Source organism: Bufo gargarizans, chromosome 1 (genome assembly GCF_014858855.1).
Source record: "Bufo gargarizans isolate SCDJY-AF-19 chromosome 1, ASM1485885v1, whole genome shotgun sequence".
In the NCBI taxonomy this organism is placed as follows: domain Eukaryota; kingdom Metazoa; phylum Chordata; class Amphibia; order Anura; family Bufonidae; genus Bufo; species Bufo gargarizans.
The window spans coordinates 744,864,613-744,870,759 of NC_058080.1; the positions used below are offsets into that span (position 1 = coordinate 744,864,613).

A 6,147-nucleotide genomic window follows, 5' to 3' on the forward strand; every position below is an offset into this window, starting at 1 on the left:
TGTATAGTGGTGTAGAACACTGTGCCTGTATAGCGGTGTAGAACACTGTGCCTGTATAGCGGTGTAGAACACTGTGCCTGTATAGCGGTGTAGAACACTGTGCCTGTATGGCGGTGTAGAACACTGTGCCTGTATGGCGGTGTAGAACACTGTGCCTGTATAGCGGTGTAGAACACTGTGCCTGTATAGCGGTGTAGAACACTGTGCATGTATAGTGGTGTAGAACACTGTGCTTGTATAGGGGTGTAGAACACTGTGCCTGTATAGCGGTGTAGAACAGTGCGCCTGTATAGCGGTGTAGAACACTGTGCCTGTATAGCGGTGTAGAACACTGTGCCTGTATAGCGGTGTAGAACACTGTGCCTGTATAGTGGTGTAGAACACTGTGCCTGTATAGCGGTGTAGAACACTGTGCATGTATAGTGGTGTAGAACACTGTGCCTGTATAGCGGTGTAGAACACTGTGCCTGTATAGCGGTGTAGAACACTGTGCCTGTATAGCGGTGTAGAACACTGTGCCTGTATAGCGGTGTAGAACACTGTGCATGTATAGTGGTGTAGAACACTGTGCTTGTATAGGGGTGTAGAACACTGTGCCTGTATAGCGGTGTAGAGCACTGTGCCTGTATAGCGGTGTAGAGCACTGTGCCTGTATAGCGGTGTAGAACACTGTTATGTCCCCTGGACACTCTGTGTCTCTCAGGTGCTGCTGGCAATGCTGCCAGTATCTGCTCAGCAAGTTACGCACACAGGCCGATGTACTACTTAACCAGAGCAAGGTTTATTACTCAGAACATTATGGCATTCTTACATGGAGGAGTCTTATTCCAACAGCTTCTGTCCTTATCAGATGTAATCCCTTCTCAGCCTCATGTGTCTGCTTCCAGTTCCCCTCACACACACTGTCTGACTTCCTGGTACAGCTCCTCCTCCCCCATCATGCATCAGGAGAAAAAGGGTAAAGGTCACAGTGATCTATCACAACATCACACCTCCTTTCCTCCCCAAAAAAACAAAAAAAACAAAAACATAACAAGAGAACAAAATGTTGAACACATAACATAACAAGGCAAGCGAGATCAGTTCAGCAAGTAGTATCTCCAATTCAGTTCTGTGATTTCCGCAGCACTTCATGAGCCCTTTGTCTCTGTTCCCTGACCTCCAATGTGTCCCGTAAGATTTCAGCACTTTGCCAGCGAGGCGTTTGACGTCTTTGACGGGTAGACCTACGCAGAGGTACAGCACCGGGAGGAATAAAGTCAGTCAAAGGTACTGGAGAGGTCAGTGGGCGTCCCACAGACAAATCAGTCTCTGTAACTTCAGGCACATGTCCGGGCTCCTCAGGAATATGGTCACCAACCGGTTCAGGGTTTGGGTGTAAACTTGTGGGATCATGCCAGACACCATGCCATATGTCACCAGCAGAGTTCAGAGTAGACTCTGGTGGGTGGTCAGAAAGAAGGGTCGGTTTTGTCACTAGTGGCCGGCAAATGCGTTTCCTCAATTGTGAAAGGTGTCGCCGAACACAAATGCCTTCCTCCAGGCGGACAAGGTACATTCTTCTGCCAAGAGTTCCATCAATAACGCCAGGAAGCCAAGGAGGCAAAGCTCTGTAATTCTGAGACCATACAAGATCACCGGCACGGAATCCCAGACGGCCCGGCGGAGGAGGTGTTGGTGACTGCTCCTGCGGACGAACTAAATCAAGTTTGGTGCGGAGATGCCTGCCAAACATAAGAAAAGCCGGTGACAGCCCAGTAGTAGCGTGTTTCGTGTTACGGTACATGATCAAGAATTCCAGCAGCTTCTCTTCTGACAGTCCAACCTGGTCCAGAGTGGACAGTAAGTGCTTCTTAAATGACTGCACAAATCGTTCTGCCAGCCCATTTGAAGCTGGATGATAAGGAGCTGTTTTGTAGTGTTGGACACCCAAACCACTAAGGAAGGATTGAAACTCATGCGATGTAAATTGAGTTCCATTGTCGGAGACTATGGCTGTAGGCAAGCCAAATTGAGCAAAGAGCTTCCTTAAGACTAGAATGGTAGCAGCTGAGGTAATAGAAGGCATTTGAAAAACCTCCGGCCATTTTGAATGTGCATCTACCACGATCAAATACATTTTACCCTGGATGGGGCCAGCAAAATCAAGATGGAGTCTGGACCACGGTTCTGTTGGCCATGGCCAAGGTTGCAGGGTTCCTCTCTTTTGGGGTCGCTGGGCTTGACAGCACCCAGGACATTGAGCAACATAATCTTCAATTGCTGTATCCATTTGTGGCCACCAAACATAGCTCCGGGCCCGCTGCTTCATGCGCACCACACCAGGATGGCCTTCATGCAGTATCCTTAGCATGGTTGATTGCAAGTACTGGGGTACAATCACTCTATTGCCCCATTGTAGGCAACCAGCATTAGTCACAAGCTCACATTTTCTGGCAAAGTACGGACGAAAGTCACCTGAAACACTCCCTGGCCATCCAGTCTGAACATAAGAGAATATCTGAGACAGGAAAGGATCTGTGGCTGTATGTCTGGCAATCAGGGAGGTGGACATGCAAGATTGTGGCCTGTGTACTTCCACTACACGTACCTCTCTTAGTGGGTGGTCATCTCTTAGTGGCAATCTGGAAAATGCATCTGCATTGCCATGGGTATCATGGGAGCGGTATCTGATCGAATAAGCATAAGCTCCTAAAAATAAAGCGTACCTTTGTAAGCGAGATGCGGTTGTTGTAGAAATTCCTTTCTGAGGGTTCAGTATTGACAACAGAGGTTTGTGGTCAGTGATAAGTGTGAACTCCCGACCATAGACGTACGCGTGAAATTTTTTTGTGGCCCATACAATGGCCAAAGCTTCCTTGTCAATCTGGGAGTAGTTTTGTTCTGCTGAGGTTAAAGACCTGGAGGCAAAAGAAATGGGGCGCTCCGTGCCATCCGGCATGACATGGGAAAGCACTGCACCCAGTCCATAAGGCGAGGCATCACAAGCCAGGATGACGGGTTTCTTTAAATCATAGTGGACCAGAACTCGAGAAGACAGAATGAGTTCTTTAGAAAGCCGAAAAGCTTCTTCACATTTGTCTGTCCATATCCATTTAGCTCTTGCATCCAGTAAGCGATGTAATGGGTAGAGCTGGTGCGCTAGGTTCGGCAAGAAACGGTGGTAGTAATTTAGGAGGCCAAGGTAGGACCTGAGCTGGGTGACATTCCGGGGGGTAGGGGCATGGGTAAGGGCTTTAACCTTTTCTTCAGTAGTGTGTAACCCATGACGGTCCACCGTGTGGGCACAAAACTCCAGTTGAGACTTGAGAAATTCGCATTTTGACAGATTAACACGTAACCATACTTTTGGAGTCTCCCTAGCACAGCTTCAACATTCTTTCTGTGTTCTTCATCAGTGGGACCAGTGATGAGCATGTCATCCAGTAGACATTGGGTGAAAGGTATTCCTGCCAGTACCTCATCCATGATCCGCTGCCAGATGGCTGGAGCTGGGGCTATGCCAAAAACCATGCGGTTATACTGGAATAATCCTTTATGAGTGTTAATGGTCAACAGATGGCGTGAATCTGGGTGTACTTGCAGTTGCAGGTAAGCTTGCTTTAAGTCTATTTTTGTAAACTTTTGCCCCCCAGCCAGTGAGCCAAATAAATCTTCAAGTCGAGGCAATGGGTATTGATCCACAAGAAGTTGGTTGTTCAGAGCTACCCTGAAATCACCACAAATCCTAATGTCTCCATTCTTTTTCTTGACAGGCACAATTGGTGATGCCCATTCACTTCTATCCACTTTCGTTATGATCTTTTCAGCCAATAGGTGGTCCAGCTCTGCTTCCACTTTTTTCCGCAAGGCAAAAGGTACTGATCTTGCCTTACAAAAACGAGGTGTAGCACCAGGCTTCAAGAGGAGGTGGGCCATCTTTCCTTTTACGGTGCCCAAAGAGTCCTCAAAAACCTCTTTAAAACGTGACTTCAGGGATTCCACCCAATGGTCTACTTTAGAAAGCAATGTACATTGGGCAATGGTAAAAGGAGGCATGCCCAGGGCTTTGATCCAGTCCCTTCCATACAGCGGAGGACCTCCATTCCTTACAACATAAAGGCGTAGACTTTGACTGTGGTTGCCTAATGTAACAAGGGGCTTTACATAACCCAAGGGCTGTAGTAGTTCCTTGCTGTAGGTTTGTAGCGTGAGCTTTGTAGGTTTTAGCGGCAGGGACAGACCCGATGCCTTTAAATCAGTCCATGAAATGACAGACACAGCTGCCCCTGTATCAACATCCATGGAGACAGGACAGCCATTGAGTGTGACATCCACTTTAATCGCCGGAGTACTCCCAGCTACTCGAAACAGTCCAACATGCTGGACACATGTCTCCTCATCAGAGCTAAAACCGTTATTGTCCATATCCACACGGAATGTCTGTTTACGTCTATCTTTTGTGGTAGTGTTCGGGGAGCGAGAGCTGCGGCAAACGCGCCCAATATGACCAGTCTTCCCACAGCGAAAACAAACGACATCCTTGAACTTGCAAGCAGGCGCACTGTGAGTAGTGTTACCACAACGGTAGCAAGTCGGGGTCCCAGAGACAGAAGAATTAGGGTGGCGAGGTTTAAGCTGAGTGGCAGGGGACGGGCGTCTCGAGCGTTGAGTGATAGCAGTGTGGAATATTTCCTCACCCTGGCTTGCAGGAGTTGTAGGTGGTGCCTTCAGTAGGGTGGCGTCCCGTGTTGCCAACTCCATGACCGTAGCAAGGTCAGTGGCTTTCGTCAGAGTCAAGTCGGGTTCTGTGAGTAAACGTTTCTGTATGGCTGGGTCGCAGAGTCCCATGACGAACATGTCACGGAGAGCCGTCTGTAGGTAGTCTCCAAACTGACAAGTGGCAGCCAGTTTACGTAAAGCAATGATATATGTCTTTACATCCTCCCCGGCCTGCTGCCTTCTACCGTAGAATTTAAACCGCTCCGCGATTTCCAACGGCTTCGGGTTGTAGTGTGTATGTAGCGTCTGAATTAACTCAGGCAGGGACTTAGAGGCTGGCTTGTCTGGAGAAACAAGGTCTCTGAGGGTTCCATATGCAGCTTGACCCAATGCAGTGAGAAAAACTGCACTTCTCTTTTCAACAGTCACATTATTCGCTTCCATATACTGTTCCAGCCTCTCCACCCAGGAGGTCCATGACTCAGCTGCAGGATCAAATGGTTGAATAAACCCTATGAAGGCCATGTGTGCTAAAATCCACAATCCTCGTCGCCACTGTTATGTCCCCTGGACACTCTGTGTCTCTCAGGTGCTGCTGGCAATGCTGCCGGTATCTGCTCAGCAAGTTACGCACACAGGCCGATGTACTACTTAACCAGAGCAAGGTTTATTACTCAGAACATTATGGCTTCTTACATGGAGGAGTCTTATTCCAACAGCTTCTGTCCTTATCAGATGTAATCCCTTCTCAGCCTCATGTGTCTGCTTCCAGTTCCCCTCACACACACTGTCTGACTTCCTGGTACAGCTCCTCCTCCCCCATCATGCATCAGGAGAAAAAGGGGAAAGGTCACAGTGATCTATCACAACATCACAAACACTGTGCCTGTATAGCGGTGTAGAGCACTTTGCCTGTATAGCGGTGTAGAGCACTGTGCCTGTATAGCGGAGTAGAACGCTGTGCCTGTATAGCGGTGTAGAACACTGTGCCTGTATAGCGGTGTAGAACACTGTGCCTGTATAGCGGTGTAGAACACTGTGCCTGTATAGTGGTGTAGAACACTGTGCCTGTATAGCGGTGTAGAACACTGTGCCTGTATAGCGGTGTAGAACACTGTGCCTGTATAGCGGTGTAGAACACTGTGCCTGTATAGCGGTGTAGTACACTGTGCCTGTATAGCGGTGTAGAGCACTGTGCCTGTATAGTGGTGTAGAACACTGTGCCTGTATAGCGGTGTAGAACACTGTGCCTGTATATCGGTGTAGAACACTGCGCCTGTATAGCGGTGTAGAACACTGTGCCTGTATAGTGGTGTAGAACACTGTGCCTGTATAGCGGTGTAGAACACTGTGCCTGTATAGCGGTGTAGAACACTGCGCCTGTATAGCGGTGTAGAGCACTGTGCCTGTATAGCGGTGTAGAGCACTGTGCCTGTATAGCGGTGT

General features: G+C 48.5%; 1 pseudogene; it reads right to left on the reverse strand.

Annotated features, from left to right (window-relative positions):
- Positions 1 to 1,071: 1,071 nt before the first annotated feature.
- LOC122937888 lies at positions 1,072 to 5,386 on the reverse strand (annotated as a pseudogene).
- Positions 5,387 to 6,147: the final 761 nt, after the last annotated feature.